We start from the raw sequence: 26,256 nt of genomic DNA, 5'->3' as shown, positions 1-26,256 counted from the left end.
GTTCTAAGGTGTTATTTGGAGCTTATATTTGGTGCTTTTGTTTTTGCTATTTATTTTGAGGCTTTTTCAGTTAATTTGTTTTTGTGACTGTGTGGATCCCAGTTCAGCTACTGATTGATTGATTGATTGATTGATTTGATTGAGTGAGTGAGTGACTGCAGAAATGGATAAAAGCCCCCCCCCCCATCTAAAAAATGTCTATCATCAGTGCAGGAAAGAAAAAATAATAATTTTATTTTTTATCATCTACAATACTATTTTATTTATTTTATAGTACAGTACATTGTTTATTGCTTTCATTTTATGAATCAATGTTATGAATCAAAGATAGTAAAATTCATGTTAAATTGCTATTTTAGGGGTTGTTTATAAAAGTCTGGAACGGATTAATCCGTTTTGCATTACTTTCTATGGGAAAGCACACCTTGGTTTGGAATGCTTTGGTTTTGGACCAGACTTCTGTAACGGATTAAATTTGAGAACCAAGGTACTACTGTACTCTGAAGATCTCCTATACCCAAGTCCCTATTATCCATTCCCTTCTGAAATTTTGCTACTACTTCCCCATAATCATCCTCCAACACCTCCACAATGACTTATGTACTTTCCCTACCACTTAACTCAGCATTAATTATCTATAAATCATGACAAGTTCCTTGCCACTACTGCAGTCTATTAATTTCCTGACCATCTGACTCACCAATTAAATTTTTCAAAGCTTCAGAGCAGGAGGCACAATTTCCTAATTTTGTACAGAGTTAACCACCATGGTACAATGTAGTATAGTATGGATGCTTCAGCAATACAAATATAGTGCTGGCACCTCTGACTATTGCTTTAACCAGAGCTTTCCAAACTGTGTTGTGACACGTTAGTTTGTCAGCTGCAGCGTGTAGGTGTGATGCATGAACGTTCCCCACGCTCCTCCCAGGGTTGGATAGGAGTTTGTTTAACCTCCAGTTTGCTAGTAAAACTGAATTACTGTGTCGCGAAATGATGCATGTCCAAAAAATGTGTCACCAACATGAAAAGTATAACTGCACACACTTGACTTCTTCAGAAATTATTTGCATTGGTATTAAAATAATCCAGATGAAAAGCTAACTAGCCATCTTGTCTATTACAATTTTAATAAAACTAATGCTCATAGGAGAACTACAACCTAAATTTTACCATACAACCAGAAAAATTTCAAGGCATTAAACCAATTATATTGTAGCTAGCCACATTAATTAGATTCCAAGGAAAACTTTCTTGGAGTAAAAAATCTGCTAGGTTGATAGAATGTAAGCAAAGGCATTTTTAAGCAAACACATCATCTGTATCAATTTCAGTGAACTTTATGTAAATCACAGCATCAGTTTTTAATTGATTGTCTGGTCTGGGAAAGCACTTTCAAGCAAAAATAGAAGTGTTATTGCCTTCATGAGGGTAAAATGTCATTTTGTTTAATCTGCAGATTGGGGGAACCTATAAGTAAATAATGCAATTCAGCTTCAAAGCCTTTTCAACCTGCGTATTGTTCAACCTTAGAGCTGACTATCTCCTACTTTAATAAAAGGGGAAATAGGGAGCAGGAAAGAAGACAGAAGAAAATACAAACTGGGATGTGGAGATCAAAAGGACAAGAAGGCAGCACTGAAAGAGAAGCACAAAGAATTGCAGCTGAGCATCCAAAAGCACTGGGACTAGAAAACAGCCCTTAGAAAAGAAAGAGAAACAATGGAAGTGAGGGCAGCCACCTCTTTTAAGGCTCTTTCACTTGTGCATAACAAAAGGCAGCATTCCTACAGTGAAATGACTCTTGCTTTGCTGGAATGTAGTTGGTTTGCCTCTAGTCTAGGCACAAACAAACAAATCTTCTTATAAAGAAAATGCTACATAACCTCTGCAGCAGCTATGCAGCTATGTCTGACAGGACAGAGCAACACACAGTGGCCGCACCACTTGTCTCTCACTCCTTTAGACTGAACTGGAACTAAGCACTTTATATTTCAGGGGATGGGGGGAGTCTCCATCTGCCTCTTGAACCAACTGCACTATTTGAAAATTTTAAGTGGGAGAACACAAGGGCTCCATTCAACAAAGTTAACGTGGCTCTTCAATCAGCTGAAGTGCTGGCTGCCAGAGCCTTTGGAGCTCATTTTATGCTAAAGGCACGTTTTCATTGTGGCTTCCTGTTTCCAAAACCATCTCTGGTCTTTTTTTTTTTTTTTAAGAAGCCTGAGAATTCTCTGAGAGTTAGTTATGATGGAGGAGGGGGTGAGCAGGCTGCAGTGTAGCAATAATAACCAAGACACGTATGAACTACTCTGCTGTGAAGTTCCATGTCCATAGAAGAGGATGCAAGGTCAGTTCACAGCTTGCTTAGAATATGAGAAAAAAATAGATTACCCCACTTCAGCTACAACTCAGGCTTGTCTAAGTTGACTTCTGGATACCACAGTTCTTACCAAAGGTGTGTTCAGGAAGTTTCATGTCACAACAGAAGACAGTCTATCTGCCCACCTTTCTTATAAGCTATATTTAGAGTACAGTGGTACCTCTGGTTATGTACTTAATTCGTTCCGGAGGTCCGTTCTTAACCTGAAACGGTTCTTAACCTGAAGTACCACTTTAGCTAATGGGGCCTCCTGCTGCTGCTGTGCCGCCACTGCACAATTTCTGTTCTCATCCTGAAGCAAAGTTCTTAACCTGAGGTAATATTTCTGGGTTAGCGGAGTCTGTAACCTGAAGCGTATGTAACCTGAGATACCACTGTAAGGGAAAGCCAAATCTTTTCATTAGACCAACCACCCTGAGAAATGTTGTAAACACTTGACTGAAATTTTGGCATTTAAGGTATAAGATTCTACACTCCCCCACCTCCATTATTGGTTTACATTTGAAGGGAATGTATACTAACACAGAAATGACTGATTTGTTTCCCTTTCCACAGTCACTGGTCAAAAACATGAACTCAAAACTCCACAAGCTGTGCAAACCAAACACAAAATGCCTGGATAACTATAAATATGGAAATATTTCCACATGTTACATAAACTACCTCCTAGCAAAATTTGAATAATTGCAAAGTTTTTAGTACAGAATTCCAAATTCCCCTGTAACATAAAAATTGCAGTAACACAAACACCCTACTGGATTGAAAGTAAGTCCTCCACGTAAAAAAAAACCTGCACTTCTAAGTGTGCATTAATGTGCTCTAAAAAACAATTAATGGGTGCATAAGGAAACAGTTATTGTACCGATTATTAAAACTGAACTATCAAGAGGTGAAAACCAACTTCTATTTTTCTATCTGAAACTGCTATCTCATTTGCGGTACATATACGGCTTTCTTAGATTTCCTCCCCATTTAATACCACAATTTACAATAATATTAATATTATTAACAGTAATAATAGAAAGGCAATCCTAATTTATCCTCAAGAATGTGGGTCTTTTGCTATAATGGAATGGTGATTTTTCAGTAGCTGGATAGGTTTGTTTCTAAGCTTGACTGCTATCCAAAACAGGATTGACAACCCAACCCTTCCAAATCAACTTACCGTATTTTTTGCACCATAACACTCACTTTTTTCCTCCTAGAAAGTAAGAGGAAATATCTGTGCGTGTTATGGAGCGAATGCCTGCGGGTGGCGGGGGGGGGGATTTGCTGCAGTCGTGAGCAGAGGATCCATGGTTCCCCTTCCTTCCTTCCTCCGTGGTTACAAAGCATGGATCCACATGGATCCTCAGGATTTTTGCGTTGGGCTACTCCAAACTCACTGTCAGATCACATGTCTGTGGCCACAGCATGAACCACAAAAATCATATATCCACTATTTTGTTTAGAATATTTTTTTTCTTGTTTTCCTCCTCTAAAAACTATGTGCGTGTTATGGTCTAGTGCGTGTTATAGAGCGAAAAATACAGTAAGCCCTTTATTTGATAAAACCTTTCTGCATTTTTCCCCCCATATCCAAGTTATTGAATCAATTCTTTGTATGTATAGTCATTTCACTTGACTAAGATCCACTTCAGTTGGACCACCTTCTCACTACAGTGAGACTTTGAAGAGCTCTGTAGTTGCAAGAGTGGGCCTTTGTAGTCAAGGGCTACATATTCAGCAACTTTAAGATCCAGGCTTCAGGTTTTTTAGGAGTAATTTCTAATCCTGAAAAAACTGACCCATTTATTTACACTTTCAACAACACCCTTAATTCGAGGACCGAAAAGGAAGTGCAGACACCTTTACAAAGCTGTCTTAAAAATAATGTGCAAACAATGGCAATGATGCCACATTTCTCCTTTTTTCAATTTTTTAAGATGGCGAAGGATGAACCACATATACAGAGACTGATTCACGAAAGGCTGTGTTTCAGATCTGCTCAGGAAACCCAGCCGGATGAGAAAGACTGACACTGACATCATAAACTGCTCTATTTTTATCAGCCAACAAGATCTAATCCTTGGCTGAGCAGGAGGTTTGTTTCTATTCTGTGGAAGAGCCTCAATCCTGGAGCAGTAAACCAGGTTACATAAATTAACATTCTCCTCTGTCCCTCCAATCCCTTATTTCTCCATTTCTGAATCTACACCACTTAGAATACAATGCTTCAACCATTAAGAATGTGGGAATTCAGTGTACTCCCTGAAAAAGCAGGGAAAAGATCTCCTCTCTCCCTCACCCCAACATTTCCTGGCTCAATGCAGCCAACTCTGGTTAAACCCACTTCAGTCACATATCATCGAGAGGCAGTGACAGCTGCCCTCTTCCTGCAATGGTTTTAACTACCAAAGAAATTATATGCAAGATCCCCCTATAGCAGGCTGTTAAAATATACTGCTAGGCTTCTTTCTTGCATAAGAAATCAGATGGCGTATTTTGAGGGGGAGAGGATTAACTTGGTAGCTGCAATTTAAGTGCTTACCAGAACATATGACACTGCTTATTTTACAACAATTCCAATGGCTTCTTGTCTATATCTGGCTCAATTCAAAGTGTTTATTATCACCTTTTAATTTCCAACAAGCACTGTTTCCCCCCATAAAAAAGGTGAAGAACTCCTGGATGGTTAAGTCAAGTCAAAGGTGACTATGGGGTTGCGGCACTCATCTCACTTCAGGCCAAGGGAGTCAGCTTTTGTCCACAGACAGCTTTCCAGGTCATGACTAACCAGCTTCTGGCTCAATGGGACTGTGATGGAAGGCAGAGCGCACGGAAGTGTCATTTATCTTCCCACCACAGAACTACCTATTTATCTACTTCCACTAGTTTGCTTTCAAACTGCTAGGTTGGCAGAAACTAGAACCGAGCAACGGGACCTCACCCCATTGCGCGTATTCAAACTGCCGACCTTCCATGCAGCAAGCCCAAGAGGCTCAGTGGTTTAGACTAAAGCACCACCCACTCCCATATGAGCCTACTCACTCATCACATTTTCCAGGAAGGCTCTGCTCCAATGGTGGACGTGTAGCAGGCAGTAACAGAAGGAAAACCTTCTCTGTGATTATGTCCAGACTTTGGAACCCTCTACCAAAAAAGGCTCATATTGTCCCTCCTCCGATGCTTCTACCACCACTATTTCTTAAGACTTTCCTTTTCCAGCAGGCCTTTGGCCTGATGAATTGAATGCACTTCATTAAACTCTTGGAAATTTATCTGATGTACTCCTGTATTTTAACTTATTTTGTCTTATTGTATTACTATTTTTAAAAAATGTGCTGTGGGCCACCTTGAATGTTTTTAAATAGAAAGGCAGGGTATAAATATTATTAAGCAAATAAAGGCTATTTATAGGTAAGCTAAGTAGGGAAAGAACCTGGCCAGTTGTACACATTCTGGTTACATCCAGACGAGACACTGTAAGACTGTCTTTCAAAGACAGCCTGCTGGTGCAAAATTCAGCTGCCACAATCCCTGTGAGAGCTAGGTGACTTTAACATCATGTACCTACTCTGAATATGTTGCACTGGTCAGCCATTCATTTTCAGAGCTAGTACCAACCTTTAAAGTGCTGAACAGCTTATGGCCACCTTATATGAAGGATTGTAATTCCCATGATCCCTGGACACTGGTCGTGCTGGTTGAGGCTGCTGGGAATGGAACTCCAACAACATCTGGAGGGCACCACATTAGTTATCCCCTGACCTACATCCATATAAACCTCCCCAGATGCCCTGTTCTCTGTCAATTTAGTTTATGTGAATCAGGGACTGGACATTTGTAGTTGTGGTCCTACAAATTCCCTCCTTGGAAAGCTCCATCTGTGCACACTTGCCCAATGGCCTTTAAGCAGACTTTAAAGACTTATATGCTTTCAAACTTTTTCTTGATTTTACTGCTTTCCCTCAATGTATAATTTTATCTAATAATATTTGTTCAACTTGTTTTGCTTTTTAATATTGTTATTGCAAGCCATCTTTACAGGGGAAAATGTTTCTGTTTCTCTCCCTTTAGTTTAACTTCCAGTTGAGGAGCCTCTCTGCTGTTGGGGTTCTAAAGCAGAGGAAATGCAAAGCCCCCAGTGGTTAGTCAGTTTTCTTTCTCCATAGAACTGCATGACTCAAGCATCCACCTCCTTGGACTCATTTGGGTTCCCACTATCCACCTGCAGAACACCCCTTTACTAATGAAGAGATTACTGAAAACAGGTTTCAGTGGAAACACACAAATATATGACATCTCAAAGGCAGGCCAAAGAGGGCACCTAGCAATCTCTAAACTAGTGAGGAATTATCTAACAAATGTCTTAAGCAATGCTTGCTGATAAATCACTGCATAGCATTGTGGACCCTGGTCCAGGCATTTGGTTCCATTAATAGCACTAAGATATCAGATACAAAGTGCTTTTGTTCAGCAGAACATATATTTTATCATAAAAAACAAACTTTGAAACCTGCAACTGTTAACTTTTTAACTATCGGGCAGCATTTTATAAATTTCCTATGCTCTGCTAGAAGCTACATTCATTATATCCAGATCACTGAACAGAGATTTCCAGAAAGACGCTAAACAATGCAAACAGGGGCAGATCAGTGATAACTGCACTGGTAAGATATTAGTAGAACATTAGTAGCACATTTAGCAGCAACTCAGAAATTAATTTCAAACATTATGAAATTGTATTAATTTTTTATTCCTCCTTCCTCTAAAGAGCTCGGGTGATATACCGCTCCCCCACCAATATCCTCTTAGTAGCCATTGAGGAAAGTTAGATTGGTAGATTGGTTAGATTGGTAAAGTGGTAACTAGCCTGGGGGTTTAACAAGAGATTTGAACCACTGTCTCCCATCTAAATGCAGCACTCTAGTCACTACCAAATGTGGAGTTATTAATGATATTGTATGGCAGGTGCAAAATCGGTTTTTTTCTAATTTAAAATATTGGCTGGGGCAGATGGATAGGGAAGACAAGATGGATTATATATATTGATTATTGGAAAAATGAACCATATACTTCATATATAATGTTTTTAAAACATTATAAATTCTGTATTTTTTCATTTAATTTTAGAATGTTTTGTATAAGATTTTTTTAAGGAAAGATGGCCAGTCTAAATTAATTCATTTAGCAAAGTACTGAGGAGGAGATTACAATCCACTTTGTCAAATTCATGTGTTATCCTCAGTTGGCAGAACATATATATGGGTCTGGGATCAGGCAGCGAGAAATGTTGCAAGAGTGAGTCAGAAATGTTGTAATCATGCACCTGACAAAGTGGTCTCTATGCAACAATATATCTGTTAAGGTGCCAACAGACACAGTTTCGGCTAGGTAAAAAGAATTAACAGTTAATCTAAAGGAAAATGTATGACAGGGAAATAGCACCGAGATTTTTCAGCATGGATGTAATTTAGCTAAGACTGTGGGGCTTTCGTTTTGTTTTGTTTTTAACAGGAGAGACTATTAAAGGATTGATGAACTAGCCAGCAGAAAATAATCCAGTCACAATTTCAATTTTCAAATTCTCTATTTATATACCAGCAATATGCAGATGAACACAAACATTAAAAGCTAAGTTCTTAGACACAGTCCTAGTTACTTCAAAATTGTTTACATGCAAAGAAAAAAGTCTGGCATAAGTATAACAACCTCTCCACAAAAAGCTTCAAAGCAGGGGCATACAGAATGGCTTTTGCCACTGTTAGAAGAGCATATACACCCAAAATAGGCAAAGCTAGTGCAAAAATAAGCATTGCCTTTAAGCACTCATGGTTTGGCAGCCCTGGATTTATTTTACAAAGCCTCCAACCTCTGACATTAACTTGAATTACAGCACTCAAAGTGGGCCCTACCACTCTGCAGATCCATTTTAATTAAATATTGTTATTTAAAGCAGTATATAGGATTCTGTAATTTATTATATGGATCCTAGTAATTTACGAGCTTCAACCACATGTAATTTTTAATCACATAACCCTATCCTACCTTAAGCTTTGTCCTTATCTATAACCTTCAAAGGATTCTCCCTTAGCTACCAGATAATGATGCAATCCCACTTCTGTCACACCATCCCAAACATCATCTAAACGTTAACCTTCAGTTTAACATAATCTAGACACATCATGTCATGGTAAGTAAGCCAACCTTCTGTTTGCTGAAGTTAACCATCAGAATGCAACAAATAGTTCTAAGAACAGCAGGCAAGTCTGGCTTGTTATAATGGGGAAAGGTAATGCTTCTAAACATAACATGTGGCTAACTAATAAACACTGCCCCAGCCAGACCACCAAGGATGCAACTTAGCCTGTCTCTTTGTCCTCTGAGAGAAAGAAGATTGATTTACTGCCCTGGCTTTTGCTGACAGCAAGAAAATCTCTTCCCCTTATGCTCCATGGAGATATAACATTTTCCTTTATTCAAGACTCCTGGACAGGAATGTGAAACAAAGTGTAGAACAATCCCTTTACAAGAAGGCCATATTCTAAGTGCTTGCAATGGGTCTGAAGCTTTAAGTGTACCAATGGACTAGGCATTTTGAATATACAGTGGTACCTTCCATAAGAGGAAGCCTGCAGGATCAGACCAAAGACACACCTAGTCCAGCATCCTGTTCTTGCAGTGGCCAACCAGATGTCTCTGGGAAGCATGTAAGCAGGACCTGAAAACAAGATCACTCTCCAGTGCTTCACGCTTGTGATTTCCAACTGCTGGTATTCAGATGCACACTGCACCTAATGCAGATAGAGCATAGTCATTGTGGCTCACAACCATATTTAGTTGCCTGTTGTAAGGATTCAGTTGTGACCTGGTTCTTTTGTCTTCACATTTTACATGTACAAAATCTGCCCAACCCTTGGGACATCTATATATCACTAACAAATATGTTAAATAAAGTGGGCCACAGTAAAATGAGAACTTATGTTGTTGTTTTACCTATGTGAAACCTGAGTCCTTCAACAATTTATTTCCATCCACTGCATTCTCAAGTTGAGAGCACTGAGGTATACCTTAGTTTAGCCCATTCCTGAACCATACTTTTCTCTTCCTGCAATCCAAACTCACTACATAGGACAACACTGTTATCTGAATGACAGGCAGTTCTGTTAATGTCCTGGCTGCAAAGCAGATTAGACAGGTGCAAGGAGGCTTACCAAATATGAACACACTTTTATTCAATTGCCACAGAAATTAAATTCCAGTGTGTGCAAAACATGCCAAGAACTGCCTCAGTAACACAGACAGGCACCTCCAAAGATATCCAAAGCTTTCCTAAAACTCGATTTTATACTTACAAGGTGCTATATAACAAGTGCACTTAAGTAACGTAACTTCTCTTTAACAAAAGCTGCTGTCTCCCAGACAGTGCACTATTAAAATGATTTTACAAACAGATATAAATACAAAACAAAAGCTCCAGCAAGTTCATGCACTCTTTAAAGAGGTAATGCAAGAGTAAATATTCTTCAACTTGCAAAAACTACACAAATTAAATTTGAACACATTTGCTAATTTTGCCTAATTTATTCTACTTTTGCTAGCCCTGGAAGTAGGCAGAGAGCTATACAGCATGCAGAAGCCCTGGCCACTGATGATTGGAAATCAAAATGAGCCACAAACACATTTCATGCATCAAAGATTTCAAAAGACATGACCTGCAAATATCTAGCCTACATTCACAGGCATATATGCTACATTTCTTTTAACATAAAAGCTGGAGTTCTCAGGATGCTGAATTCAGTACACATACAAAAAATGTGATTTTTCTAAGTTACTGTGCACATGCACAGCCCTAGTAAAACCATTATAGCATCCACAGTCACTATCATTTAGTCTGTGATCATTAAATAACAAAAAACAGAAGGGACATAATCTAGTCCAACTCTACTACTAATAGAAGACCAACCAGTCCTCTGCTTGAAAACCTCTGGAGGAGAGTTCACTGTATGAAAAATTCAGCTGAAAGTCATTGGAATTTCTGCAATGCATTTAGGACAAGCATGCATGCTAGTTTCATTCAAAGGAAAGTAACTGACTGGCACATACAATCAAAATTCTTCTCAACTAATTTCCATGCCATATTAGTTATGGAATGAATCAAACTACAATATTACAATATGGAACAAAGGGCTTAATCATGAACTTAGCTGAAAAACCAGGCTATGGTTGTAGAAAACGGCTCCACTTGCAACTTAAAATGGTTTTCTGTTTCTGCAGAGGCAGAAAATCACCAGGTACTAACAGGAAGAGGTAACTCAAGCCCCAGCCTCTCAGAATATAACTTTCATCAGAGAGGAGAATACCACTATATATTTGAACTACTGACCTGAAATAAGTGATGAGTAAGGATTTTTTTTTATGAGAGACACATCATTGCAAAAACTGAACTCTGTTCAAACATTTAAACATATAAATAGTGTTATGTTCTTTGAGCTATAGCACTTTGAAGTCACTGCTCTTGTTGACTTTTGAGAATTCAAAGTCTGTTCTGCCTTTTTAAACAGCTGTATCACCACTGTGGAAAAATTCCCAAAGTCAGGCTTCCTGGACAGAAGAAGACTACCCTAACCCTTAAACATGAAATGCCCAACATCCTCAGGACCAAGACTACTTCAGCTTCTGTTTTTAACATTAAAGCCTGACCCCTAAAGAACAGCATAATCAATTACTTTCTGGTTAACTAGAGGAATATGCCTCAACATGACAGTTCAGATGCAACATCAGAAATACAAAGCTAAAAGGGCACTGCAAGATTTTAGAAGCCCAAAAGCAAACAAAGGCAATTCTTCTGACTGCCTCAATCAAAACATTTAATTGGAATGAACAGAACCTCAGCTGGCAAACTGCCACCATGTATGTCTTTCATATGACCTCATCCAACTTGTCCTCAAGGGAGTCTATACAGATAATGCCTATCAGCCTGATTCTGTTGTATAACTTGTCTCATATTTAAGACTTCCAATTTTGAGAGCATTTTGCTTAGAATCTAACACCATTCTGTCTACTCAACAGTCCGTGATGCAAATGCCATGGATACAGAAAGGTTAAGTCTTTTCATCCACTCAACTACCAGCATTATTTGGATCCAATTTGTATGTGTATATTAGCTTTCTGACATGTCCACCTGGATCAAATGCAGACAACCTCTGCTGTTATCCACACATTTTTCATTCCCCTCCCTAAACTGAATGTTAATCTGTGTCAGACAAATTAGCATTTGAGGCAGTGTGACATAGTAGGCAGGAGTGGGAATAAGAAGTTAGAAACTTTGGAGGCCTCAAGCAGTCTTCTCTCAGCCTCAGTCTTTCACCTGCTATGTAGGAATAACACTGGAATACCTCACAAGGCTGTTCTAAGAATTACTAAAATATGTATGTACAGCATTTTGAACTCTTGAAATGTGCCATATATAAATGTGAAGTATTAGCAGTATTAAGTAGAAGTATGAGAAGCCATCTGAACAAACTATGCTGAACCCTCCACTCCCCCAAATATTGCTCTCATTGTCAGAACTTTGCTGCTATGGTAAGCACCAAACTACTTCTCAATTTTCACCAGTACCCAAAGTGGCTGATCTCTTAGCATCCTCTTGTCAATCATTTTATGCAAGACCCGCAGAACACTATAGCTATAAGAATTGACAAGGCAACTTGCCTCACTCTTTGAGCACTTTAATTTAGTCATACTCCACCTTTCTATCCTCAGTGTGACCCACAAATTGGCAAACAGAATCGAAATAGCACAATACAAAAATGAAAAACAGGAAGAATTAAATCAAAGTCAGTGATGAAATTTAAAGCAATAATTTAAAGCAGGCTAAAGTGCTTGCAGAATAAAAAGTTTTTATTTCTCACCTAAAAACCATCAGTAGGGAGGGTGACTGAATTACAGAGTCAGAATGCCGCAATCAAGGCAACCCAGTCATAAGTCCTCATATACATACTATACTGGGGGCATGCAGATTTATGTGGCAGGAGGCAGTCCTTCAAATATTTTGCTTTCAAACCATAAAGGGTTGTATCTGTAATTAACCAGCTGAATTCAGCTGTAGAAATCAGAATCATATACAGATCAGTTTTCCTAATATCAAATTTAAAAAGAGCTCAAGAGTTAAGACTACACTCTCTCTACACTTAGAAGAAAAGCCTTACTTATAGAATAAATGAAGCTTAACCGCACTCAAATCTTCACTTATATATGTGCATAAATTATGAAGAGAATCTTATAAATTGCTTCGTATCTGGAAATCTAGTTTAAGGAATAGAGCAGCCTTCCGCAACCTGGTGCCTATGAAATGTTGCTGAATTACAACTTTCATTTATCATACTAGACACAACTAACAGACAAATGATTGGGAAAGGAGGAAAGAAGAAAACACAGGTACAAATTATTAGTTACAAGTTCTTCTTATGACCATTTAGGGTAGAAAGTTCTAGGTGATGAGGTGCCAAAAACTGTTGGACTCTCAGCTAGACAACTGTCAACAATACATTGCTCATAAGCACACTGTAACTTAACCTGAGACATAGTTGGTATGTTCAGATATTACACCAAACAATGGTTTAGAAAGATGTGGCCACTTCTAGCCTCCTCCTGGAATTCTACTCTTCCCACCCACCACTTCTCCCATGTGGCTAGAAGTTTGGAAGCTTCAACCTCTTGGTTAACCAAAACTTACCAAGTCAACTGGACCCTAAACTGCAATTAGCACTAACTATGGTTAGCTTAAACGACTTCAATAAATCATAAATTGAAGTTAGCTTGTTTGAAACTAACAACAGAAATGGGGGGTGGGTTAATGTAAAAGCCCTGAAGGAACCTAGATCTTTCATATCTCACTAAAATTTACAGACTAAACTATCGTTTAAGGTGATGTTCAAATGCAGCCCGCCAATGACTTCATAGTTGATCTTCAGAACAGATCTTCTAAACAAATCTAACCACTGAACAATGTTGGTTTCTTTTAAAAAAGAGGGGGACATTTTAAGAATTGACACAAGAAAGGATTAAATTTGCGTTTTGCCTTCCTTAGCACCAAGACAGTCAATGTGAAAAGCATAATCTAAGTCTTCCCTATTTCAGGCTAGAATTTTTTTTAAGTTACTCAGAGGAAAGAAAAGGCTGCACAATGCTTCACAAGTGTTTTTCAATTAACACATTTTTTTCTTTGCCCTTCATAATTTTTTAAAATTTTCTTCCATACTTATACTCCTTTCATAAACATGTTTAAGATGTGATGATGACAGAGGTTCTTTTTTGAAAGCTGCTTGTAGCAAAAAGCACCAACTAAAGCATTTCATTCATAGCACTGAAGCGTTTTAAGTCTGAGACTTCATTTTTACCAAGTGGATGGCACCACAACAAACTGAAGCTTTCCCCACATAATAGCATATTTTGACCAAGAACAGAAGCCCTCAAAATGCTATCCAACTATAGTTCAGTCACAATGCCAAGCTCCCGTGAAGTCAGACTGCTGTTAACATGATCTGCATAAAATGCAGCACACTAGACCAGCAATGCTTCTGTAGAGCTTAGATAACACACAATCTTTTATTTATTACAGCTGTTTGGATCAAAAACGGAACACACTGGGATTTCCAGTCTCCAAAGGTTATCTCTGACTGTTGAACTGGGGCTGAGCAAGCTACCTTAAACAACTATAGCCAGTTTCAAAATTACCACATGTTATGCAGGGGTTCCATATAATACCTAAAATCTTGAAGACACTCCCGCAGGTAGTGGGTAAGGGGGAATACTCCCAGAACCCATGCACCAAGTGGGTCTTGCCCAAGCAAGGTGGAGATCTTAAAAACTTTTAGTGTCAGGTAACCCAGGCAGACCCCGTTCAGAAAGAGCTATTAAGCCCTCCGCCTTGCTTGTAGGGAAAAGCCCATTTGGCATGCAGTCTCTTGGAGGCTAGGATGCTCACATAAGATCTCACAGAAACTTGGATGGCCCCACGAAATCTTACAAGAGCCCCCCAGAAACGGCATATCACATTCAAAATGCCTAGAAATGAATTGTAGTTTGATTATCAAAGTTAAACAATACATAAAGTGGACAAGAGCAAAGTAGAACCTTTGCCCCAGATGCAAAACTGAATACTGAAGCAAAACTGAAGTCCACCTAAAGTCTCTTTATAGATTTGAAAAAGCAAATAGGAGCTGCTGCGAAAGGAGCCAATCTAAACTTTGATAGTTTCCTCTAAAGCCATGTGTTAACCTTCCTACGACAATCCCAAAAAGTACTTCAGCGAACCAGATTGTAATTCCAGCTTTGGGAATAGGTTAATCACCAGAGTGGAGTATGTGCATGCACACAAGTAAGCACTCACGTGTCCAAAAAAACATCGAGGGGTTATTGATTTTTTTTTTAAATCTGAAACGTACAAATTCTGAAAGCTGGGGTACAGCATAACATTTTAAATGAAGGTTCTATCTGAAGATCCCTCTTTAAAAGTCGCAACAGGAAGATGTTAACCATTTTCTTTTTCTCCACTGAGAATGTCTAACAAGTATAATAAATAATAATAATAATAATAATTTATTATAAAATAAATAAATTATTATAAAATAATTATTATAAATTATAAATTATAATAAATTATTATAAAATAAATAAATTATTTATACCCTGCCCATCTGGCTGGGCTTCCCCAGCCACTCTGGGCGGCTTCCAAAAGAATATTAAAATACTATAATACATCAAACATTAAAAGCTTCCCGAAACAGTAGGGTAAATCAACCTGTTTTCTCACACATGCAACAAGATAAGATTTCTGATCAGGACCTAGACATATCTGCATTCCGTAATGGAACTAAACTAATAGTAGTACTGAGCTCAGAACCCCTAATTCCCAACTCTTGATCAATTGATTGATTTTACTACATGCTGCTATTCCACAACAAGCTATGCCCAAAGTGCCTTACTGCAAACATTCAAAACATCAAAATAGAGAACATTGGAAATACAAATATACAAAATACAGAAAATGTCAGAAATTCAAAATAGCAAAAATAAATGATTTGGAAAATATTTGATTGAGAATGAATTACGTATTACCCCCTCCCAAAAAAAACCACATAATCTAGGCATAATTACATAAATACAAACCAAAACAAAAAGTTAACTAACAATAAAGTTTCTGATCCTAGTCTTGCTGCACTCCAAGGTACCTGACTTAAATTCAGTTCAGAGAGGAGGGATAAATGACATAAAGCTGGAGCCCATATCTGTCCTCTAGAGGCAAACAGCACCAAAAGGCAAATGTCAGAGAGAGCAATGATGGTAAATCTTTTCCTCAGCCTCTTCAAGGACCAACTGCTGGTGCAGGTCTGATTGCAATTCTTCCTCGGTCTATAAAGAATGTTGGCCTCCTAACAGGGTGCTCAGAATTTTTTTTATTATGTTTGCAAGCAATTTATAAAGGCTTTGTTTAGTTGTGAGACAATATGTTGTTATTGTTTTGGTAACCAATTAGTATACATTGTTGTTTGAGTACTGTGTAAGTTACAATACAGAAAACCTGATTTAAGATCAATCTACTCTATTTTTCAAAACATGCTAGGAGGCATCATTGCAACAACTTTTTAAATAATAAGCCTATAATCCAAGTAACCTGCTTCAATATACTTAAGCTACACGAAAGTATTGCAAACTGACCAAGTTCTTCAATTTGTATTAACTCCCCTGTGCTGTACCTGCAGGTGAATTTAAAGATCATAAGGAACTCAGAATTCTCAGTAAGCCCAACATCATTTTCCAGTAGCTTTTAAACTTGTGGTCTGGGAAACCCGGAATGCCATGGAAGCATACCAAGACCTCTTCAACTAAAAGTTCAGAGTATGACAGACAAGCTTCTTGAGAGATGGCCTGAAAATTACTATCGATCTTAACCTGTAATCTGCTTGGAAATATAAGGTATGTTCTGGATAATGCATCTAGCTACTGCAAGCTGACAGGACTGACTAGTGCTCAAGAAAACTGAATGTTTGCCCTAAAGCATGCTCCAGAATCCTCTGTATCATACACAGGTCCATGGCAGATGAGGGGTTCCTCAGTAGACAAGTCAATGTGGAAAGTTTAATACAACACTGGCGTCTCTCCTCTGGCCTTAACTATTTAACCATTAACAAAATAAAGCTTCTTAGCACAAGGACACAACATGCATGTAAAAATACTAAGTCTATGGGGTACTAAAACTTGTATTAAGATGCTGACACAAAGAACTGTTATCCAACGGGGGCTCACATTTCATTCTTGTGCTTCAGAATAAGGATCCCAACTAACCAGACATGCCAAGATGGTTCTGAAAGTTGTTTAAAACAATGTTCAGAGGATGAGGTCAAAGAGCTTAACAGTTCCATATTGACACTGCTGCACAAGCCATACAACTTCTACAACCTGTAGAATGTGTATAACCAACTAATGTAGAACTTTAAAATCAAGATGTCAGGCTTCAAGCTTTAGAGATACATAATTTTATTTCTATTCTGCCTATCCACAGCTCAAACCATGCCCAAGGCAGCTTATACAATGAAAACATACATAACTATAACAAAAAATAGTCATAAACATTGATAAAAGCATTAAAATATACACAACCAAACTGAACAATTTCTACATAAATCACAACATGGTATAAAATAAAGATACAAAAAAGCAACAGCTACAGCTACAAACCTTCTTCCCAAACAATACCCCAGCCCAAGAGTCTATTCAGCAGGCTTTGTAACTGGAGTCAGTCAGGGCCCTGTCCTCCTAGGCCAGGTGAAAAAAAGGCTACAAGACAGGGAGCACGTCTTCCAAGACTCACAACCAGTATGGTCTATAAGCAATGCAGATTTCACAACACACTTCAATTTGCTTTAATCCTTTTTAAAGTGCCTTTCCCTTTTATGAATCAATACTTCCCTTGGAGTTCAAACTACTTTAGTATTATCCTCCATAAACCTCATGATCTTTCTCACACACACATTTCCAATTTACTTTGTTAAGAACATCTTACTATGGTGTCAAGAATTTTTAAATTGGGCAAAATCTCCAGGGGTGGTTTAGGAATGTTTGTGTGCTTTCCCTAAAACTACATCACAGATGGAATCTTTGCTGGTTATTGCTTGGAACCAACCCACTAGCAGAAGAAAACTAAAATAGTGTGCAGTGTAGATCAAATGTATTATAGTCACACGTAAAGCAACTGGCTGTACCTTCAACAGTCTCAAAAAGATTTGGAGATAATGAATAGGCAGTAAAGTATGGAGGCTGATGGTATAGTCAAGCTGCATAGGCAGATGTCAATGACAGCTGGGCAAGTTAAAACAGCTTACATTTCATTATGGAATGGTCTCCTTCACGCCTTTAGTTAAAAGTAACATTACAGCAGCTATACGTGAAGAAAAGTAGGCAGGTAAACAAGGAACTGTGGTAGAATTAAAAAGTTTATAGTTGCTAGTAAATTTTGGTAACGTTTCCCACACCATGCAAGTTTTATGTAAAGCATAATAGAATATTTTTTTTTACAGCTGTGAGCTTGAAAGGAATGAACATAATTACAATTCTGAGCATGAAATGAACTACCATCATACATGCCTGAACCAAATCTGTTTCACCAGCTGTAGCAAATCAAAGTAGTCAGAATTAAACAAAAAAGCCTAGAAGCAACAGCTCTTGTTGCCTTTAACCTAGTAATTGTGAAGCACCTGGATCCGGAAGGGCTGTAGAGGGTTGTAACAGCTTCAGATGTTCAGTGGATGTGGTCCAGTGACTCTTTGATCTTTGTGGAATGCAGGACCTCAAAACAATGCATCTGTGTACTAGCTATATTACAGATCCGGGTGTGGACCTGAGGGGATTTATAAAAGCTAGCATTACATTGCAGCTGGAAAAGAAAAGGACGGAGCCACAAACTGATCTGAATAAATTTGAGACAAAAAAGAAAAGAACACATGGTCTTACCCATTCTTTTTAACTTGTCAAAATGACCAAACCATTCCAAATCACTTAGAATAGGTGAGCTCTATGTAGCTCTAGTGTTTTCAGTTTTTTAAAAAATGGACTTAACATAAAATCTGTTGCAAGTCAATACTGAGTGAACTGCAATAAAGCGTTTTCTACTACAGATTTTAACCGCTCTCTCTCCAATTTTATTTATTTACATCATTTTACCTTACTCTTCAACTGAAGAGGCTCCCAGAACAGCTTACAGAAGATAATATAACAACACAGTCTCTAGGCTTAGATCTGAAAGATGCAGCACAAAGTGAAAAAGACGGTGGGAGGGGACTGAGACATCCATTTCTAGGTTGTCATGTGGTTCTTATAGTGAGGAGCTTGGAGGGAAACAGCTGAAAGACAAATGGAGACTGAAGGAGGTTGTCTCTCAGTATAGCCAATCATGCAGCCCTTCTATTGCTGCATTCTGATGAAATGGCTACAGCTAGATGCTAAGTGAAGCCTGCTGGACCAGGATCTCTCAGCTGATGTAGAGGTCCTGCAGTTTTGAAAAAGATTCCATTCTTACAGTTTCAATAAGGGAACCACATGGTTGGTGGGAAATGTACACCTCCCTTTACTAGTACATGCCCATGTTTTGCCTTCTCACTGAGCTGTCCCAAAAGCAGTTGTTTACATTGTTAGCTCTTTGGTAAGATTTACTAATGATATCTAGACAATTTTGCATGCAAACAGCTTGTGCTCTGCTTTGTTAACTGCTCTACACTGCTGCATATTCATAGTAAGACATTCTACAGTAGTACACGTCATGGACAGCTTACATACACTCCAGATACATTTCAATGTACATGTGTCATTAGCCTGATATTTTCATTCTGAAGTGCTTGAGCCTTCTATTCTGTTGTCAGAGCCAAGTTGCATCACTCCAAGGCACAAGTAAGCTTCATGACAAAATGACCTGCTTATAGATAAAGAACAAAATTATGAAGCTTAAAGATTTGCATACACAATTAGCACATGTTAGAAATACCAATAAAAACTACCAGGTTATTCATTGCTTCTCAGATTTAGTTTCTGAAAGGTTTTGAATTAGAAAAATTTTCAGATTTCCCCCTATGAATGAGGTTAATTTGGTCAATTTGCATAAGGTAATCAGCATGGGAAAACCTTTAGTTTATATCATTTAGCATGTTTATTTTACTTGTGTTTAGCATTTTTTGTCCCAATACAAATACTCAAGGGGGAAATTGAAGCACAATTAATGTGTTTTAATTGGGATACTCATAAAAAGTTAAAGACAATAGCATGCACTTTACTTGAATTGTTTACATTTAAGGGGAGAATGTACTGAAAACTGTTGACAGTAATAAATGTTAACAATGTTAACAATTATGCACGATAAGCTGGCTCACATACTTGCTAGTGATAATCACCTGAAAAACATTAATTACAACTTTGAAACTGCAGGGTTGCTTAATTTTGTATGCAATTGTCATACATTCACTGTTACTAATAAACTTAAGAAAATTTTAGATGGAAAAATAAAGCCCTGGGAAAGTTTTCCATTAAAAAATTTCTACCTGTCCAAGCACCATGCTGGTATAAAGAGACTAGAAATTCTGTGCAAGAAAACTGGAGTCTCAAAAGCAAGACGCTTGGGACAAACAGGCGAAGGTTCCTAGTCTTTTAATCAGACAACAATTGAAAGGCCAGGTTCTACCAGAGTTGTACAACCCATGCACCTCTTGCTATCTTCTCCCAAGTTTACATTCTCCAACTCAGGTCCTGCACCCCACTGAAGATAACTCACTACTGAATTACTAAGTGAGCTGGAATGCAACACTCTGAGTTTTCCCACGATTCTAAAGCTGATCATTCTGAATATTTATTTAGCCTTGTAACATTTCAGTATTAGATGTAACAGTGTAACAGTGCCCATATATGGTTGAAAGTCAAAGTTCTGCTCCAGTTCAGAGCAGGGGTGAACAACCCAGTGGCTGTACTCAGCCCCATAGCCTCCCCACTACTATGCTGGTGGCAGCAAAAATTTAAAAAGTTAAAGCAGACACAAACTGTGGTGGACATAGAAGTTTCAACTTTCTGCCCACCCAGCACCTGATGAAGATGTTAACTGCTCCCTCCATCATCAGACTGATCATGATGAGAAAGGGGACAATATGTCCACTCATCAGTTAATCTGCACAAATCACCTGAAGGGTGAGTACCTCTGCCCCTGTGTGCATGTGTACAGGGTGACTACAAGCACAGAGCCATCTTTCCTATTGGGCTTACTGGAGCATTGCGCCAGGGTGCTGGCCTCTAAGTGGCGCTCCAGTGAGTGGGGGAGCTGCGCTAGCAGCGGCCTCTCCTTTCCCTGCATGCCCTCCAGCTGTGCCCCATCAACCATATGGCTGACGGGCGTGTACCTTCCTTCCCAAGCCTCCGCGGGAGGAGAGCGATCCCTGCAGAGGGTTAGGAAAAGGTCAACATCTCTGGGAAAGGGGGGGGGGGGTTGCCGGAGGAATCTTTGCACCACAGCGCCAGATATGCTTAAGATGGCCCTGTACAAGCACCTGACTCCTAGGCAGAAAAGTTTGCAAACTGCCTTTGTAAAATAACCACTTCAGTTTTACCTTCAATCAAAAGCTAAGTGATCAAGTATTACCAAAAAGCCAATATCTTAACTGAAGCCAAACACATTGTGCTTACTAATTCTACTAAGATTCCCTAAAGACCTTTGGGTGTGAATGGAAAATAGTTCCAGCCATATTACATTATTTTACAGCACTCTGTGAACATGTTGCCAGAATTCCAGGTTCTCATTACACTCAACTCGGTGCCCTACTTTTCCATCAATGCTCTGTTTTTAATCCTGTTGCTTGGCCTCAAACATGCGTAAGAGCATTCTCGGTGTTGTATAGTGTTTTCAGACAAAACATGATGATGTAGTTATTGAAACAGCAACAAAAGGCATAACGTATATAAATCACAGCTTCCTTTACTGCAGTGGAGCTGCATTCCAGTGAGGAAGCCACCAAAGCAGCACAAAGTAATGATGCAGCAAATAAAAATTAAATTTGGAAGCAACTTTTATTTAAAACATTTCTGATTTGGATTTCAATTTGAAAATGTCTGAACAAAAAGCAAACATTCCAGATGTTACTTTTTAAAAGTTTACACTAAAATCCTCTACCTAAATATACTAATCCCCTTCCATCCAAAGCTGCTCCAAGAGTTGTAAAAGCAATCAACATTTTGTTACCACTAATGCAGGGGTCAGCAAACTTTCAGCACCTTGATTTCCGTGGATAAATTTATAAATCTATACAACACCACCCACCCACTGGTTTTGTCAGAAGTATATTATTTACCAATAAGCATCTGCTCAAGCACAATCCTCTGCAAACACTCATACAGCTTCATATCACGTAAGAAAAATATCAAGCTTTCAGTGTTTATTAAGAAGATATAAATTAGAAAATGGCGCACTGGCCTCAATTTGGTTTGAGTAAGGTGGCAACCCACTAGAATAACCATCACATTACACTAAATTTAAATTGCTGATTTCCAAACTGCATTCAGGCAGCCCTGGAGTACCTTGAAAACTTATCAGGGACTCTTCATTGAAGAGGCCAGTAATGGCAGCCAAGTTTCCCTGTCACTGCTCATCTTCTCCTGTAATGCATAGTCTTGGCACAGTGCTTTGTGTTCTAAAATTCACTCTCACTTCAAACTGAGCATCAACAAAGTCCAACAAAACCCTTGATCTAATTCAAAGTAACATTCCAAAAAGTAGAGAAAAGTAACATTTTCACTAACTGAAAAATTAGCTTTAGTGCCTGAGCATATTTGCCTTGTGTTACAACAGCAAAACATTAAAACAAGCAGAAGCTATCACAACTCAACTTGCATTAAGGAAAAGTTAAAAGCTTTCCTGTGAAAAACAAATACAGGATATTGGCAAGACTGCAAGAATGAGGTAAAAAAAAAAAGACTAAGTACAACAAATGGATTTTATTCTCTTTGTACAACACAAAGAGCAAGTCTACTTCTTGCAAGACTGCAGTAATAAGTTTATCACTGCCAGAGAATAAGCAGAATGGTTAAATAACTTTGAACAATTACCATGTTAACCTAACCACACAAGATTAAGCAAAAGCCAATGGGATCTGAAATGCAGGTGTAGTCATGTTGAGGAGACCTATGCCAACTAAAGTGTCCCAAAGCTTCCAAGTCTTATTTCACAAAAGTTTGTTCTCATCTGTCTCAATAGGGCTCACTGGGGTAAATATCAAAGGATCCCATACTTACTTACACTGGTAGTAACGAAGAATCCACCTGTTAGCTGCAAACAAAACTTATCCTATGTGGGTTAGTGAGTATGCTTACGAACCATGGAGCCATACATTTCCCTTTCCCCCTATAAATGGTTCACGGATGTGCCAGTCACTCGCCTATGCCCTAGGAATATATGGTTGCTTTTGCTTCTTTCCAACCAGGCACTTGTTTGTCTTCTTCTTCTTCTTCTTCTCCTCCTCCTCCTCCTCCTCCGCCTCCGCCTCAGTTTCAGGTTCTAGCTCAGCTGGCCTCTGCATTCTGCCTCCAAGTGTCGCACTGCTGGAAGACAGGCCCCTTTCTTTTTCATGCTTTTCTCCTCCTCCTCTCCCTGGTTTCTTTTCTTCCTTTTATCTTTTGGACATAGTGGCCCCTCTCCTATGGCACAGATCATTTGATGTAGCCAAACCTCACCTCTCCCCCCCCCCCCGCAATTCTATGTAATTAGGCAACAATTGGCAATCATGTGAGGTGATCACTGATGGTGACAAACACCGACTGGCTGAGACCTGGTCTGTTATCTGTCATACATCATACATGTCATTATATGTAGGGTAGGTGAGTGTGGCTTGGCCAAAACAGCCTTGTGGGACAAATGAGAAGTCCTGGAGGGCCAATTAGGCTCATGGACCAAAGATTCCCTATCACTGATCTGAAACTACGAACTACCAATGGATAGGTTGACTGAGCGTTAAATTTGCAACACAGAGGTAATGGGCAGCTTCCCCTCTAGGCTGAAAACATAACAGTCCCACCCATCATTTTGCTATTTGAAAGAAGGTAGGAAAAGAATGCTGCAGAAAAAGGAAATGCAACTCTGATTGTTCCACCATGCAGGATTGGGAATAGTGGCCCCAAATGACTCTTCCATTTTCTAGCTCTGCCTCTGGAGAGAGAAACTAAAATTAGCTGATCCACTCCCAAGATCCATAGCAGCATTAGTCATTAAAATGTTAACTTGTCACATATGATTTTAATCAAGTCATCCTCTGTGGTGTGCTCAGCTTGGAAAGCACAGTATGCAAGGTTTATGCCTTTTCATCATCATAAAAAGATGAAATGCAAGAAATAAGCCTACAGCAATATGTGAATGGCCATATTTAGAATTATTTTATCCAGTTCTTTTCTAAGTTCACTTCATCCCTAGACATCAGAAATAACATATCTACCTGTGTTTCTTATAAGCAACACAATTATGGGTGCTGGTGCTGATCCTAATTCCAGTACTGGCAGTGTTAGATGGGCCCTTTAAAATCAAATTTCAATTCAAAAATTCCTTTATTTATACACACATTGAATGAAGGACTGCACAGTGTTTCTTAATGAACTCAGCAACCTGAATATATTCATGTAATAATGACAGAAATGGCTGTCACTTCATCTGGCATTCAGCAAGCAAAATTTAAGAGCCATTTTCACATAATTTACATTCCAAACTTAGCAACATCTTATTGCATCAAGCATTTGAGGGGTCTATGTAACAGAGAATGACATTTGTGGACCAGAAAACTAAGGCTGCAATGCTAAACACATTTACTGTGGAGTAAACCCTTCTAACTCGGTGGGACTTAGTTCTAAAGAAGAACAGGATTATACCATAGAAGGAATTTCACATCAAAAATAGATCCAATGCAGTAACACTGTAACACCAATGCAGTGACTGTTAATTTAGCGGAAGGAATCAATTTGAGTTCCTCAATATTTCAACCAACCAAAGGCCATTTGGACTTTCCCTTCTCATACCTGTTCATCAGACACACATACCACTCCATATAACTATTTACAGGCTGTCTCCCCCTGACTATATGACTGAACATCTCTTCCAAAAATTGTCATTTGATCTGCCTCGGAGCAATAAAGTGCTCGTGCACCATGTCCACGCTCTCCTCAATAGCTTATGTAATAGTAAAGGACAAGGAGGAAACAAGTTTACATCTGGAAACAACAACATCACCAAGGCCTCATGAGCCACTTTTGTGTGTCCATATGTTATGAGAATATATAACAATAAATGTTTTGTGAGAAGCACATTATGGTCCACTCGGTTTTTCTTCCACGAAACTCAGGAGACTGTACATGAGACGCCCCCAACAATTTTCCATTCAGACAATTCCTGTTTAGCATTGGGACAGTTGCTGCATTCCATGCCTTCATAGGACATCAGTCTTCCCCCTGAATATAACTGCTATGTCATACCACAGACACATGCACCATCCTTAGATAAGGATAGTAAATGCATTTATGTTTTTGTTTAGTTTACACACACTCCTCCATATTTATTATTTTTACAGTGACTAAAAGCAGTCACTTTTACCTTGGAAAGATGCTCTACCAAGGAAAAGGACTGCAAATACTGTAAAAGGAACTAATGGCTTAAAAGGCAGCAAAAATGAACGAAACCACCACAGAGGCAGAAGGAGCACTGAAGAGAAGAACCAAAGATAAGACTAAACACAGATGGGAAATCAACAGGTGGTAAAAGAAACAAGGAAATGACCAGCCTGAAAGGTGAACAACAGGCGTCAGGAAGAAATGACTGCTTTCTGAGAAGCAAGGGGAGGGGAGTGAATAAAGGAGGAGTAAGGCAAGGCTAAGACAAGCAGCTTAAAGCTTACAATGTTAAAAGCTTCCCTAGACACCTACATATTCATTATGAACTCTGTGAAATACTACTTCCAAAACCACCATCACAATCTCACTTCTGCTCAAAAGTCTTGATCTGTCAATTTCTGTAATGAAAAATGTGAGTATTGAGAGTTTAACCAGCTGCCAGTTTACACTAGAATTCTGTGCTAAAGAAAGGCACCGGATTATCATGCTTCTTCAAGAAACTCAACAGTACATAAACATTGGAAGCCTAAATGCTTTTCAACAAGAAAATAATACATACACAGAGCATATTCATTAGTGTGGTATACGTGTGGTATACAGTGATTTGGCTGCGCTGCATTTTTTTATTATTCCACTTTCCATTAATTTACACATGACCCAATTTTTATTACAAGAAAGAATGCTAAGGAGAAGCCTATATACACTTCAGACACTAACATTGCGTGGAAATAACTGCATAGATGTCACCAAAGAACATAAAACTGCCACAACTCCAGCTTCATTAGAACATATTCTTTCACAGAAATCCCAGCACTAACACACAGCCATCATATTGTTGGTCACAGATTCTGCAATAGCTTGGCCATGAAGAATTCTGCAAATCAAGTACCACACATCCAATTCACTGGACAGTCTTGCACTTTGCCCCAACTCAAGAATATGCAAGTACTCAGTAAGCTTTCCAAGAATTTGAAAACATTCTTAATTTCTATATACCAACAAAATCATCACTCTGGGCAAATAAGCCCTTATGATTCATCAGTGGCAGGTGGAAATTAGCACTGTTACTTATTGGGTATTCAATACTGGAAGGGAAGAATGCACACCTAATTTCAACATGACAAATTAAAATTTATGCTCCAGTCACCACTTTTAAGACAATCTCATTAAGGCCCCTGCAGAAAGGAAAATTACCTACACGTGCACAGGTATGG

The 26,256-nt window shown here is 38.7% G+C and overlaps 1 protein-coding gene and 1 long non-coding RNA gene across 8 annotated transcripts in view; one reads left to right on the top strand and one right to left on the bottom strand.

The window, feature by feature from the left end:
• The window catches only part of ANKRD11 (ankyrin repeat domain containing 11), a 185,137-nt gene that overhangs the window by 133,980 nt on the left and 24,901 nt on the right, over positions 1–26,256 (bottom strand). The gene's annotated exons all lie outside the window — the stretch shown is intronic.
• LOC310711699 lies at positions 36–19,332 on the top strand. Its single transcript, XR_014528600.1, has 4 exons — positions 36–3,549; positions 3,916–7,759; positions 7,803–14,939; positions 15,157–19,332. It is a non-coding gene; the product is annotated as an uncharacterized lncRNA (long non-coding RNA).

This window comes from Podarcis liolepis (genome assembly GCF_965112155.1).
Source record: "Podarcis liolepis genome assembly, chromosome: 7".
Lineage (NCBI taxonomy): Eukaryota > Metazoa > Chordata > Lepidosauria > Squamata > Lacertidae > Podarcis > Podarcis liolepis.
The sequence above is the reverse complement of the archived record's forward strand: the minus strand, read 5'-3'. Positions and strand labels throughout refer to the sequence as shown.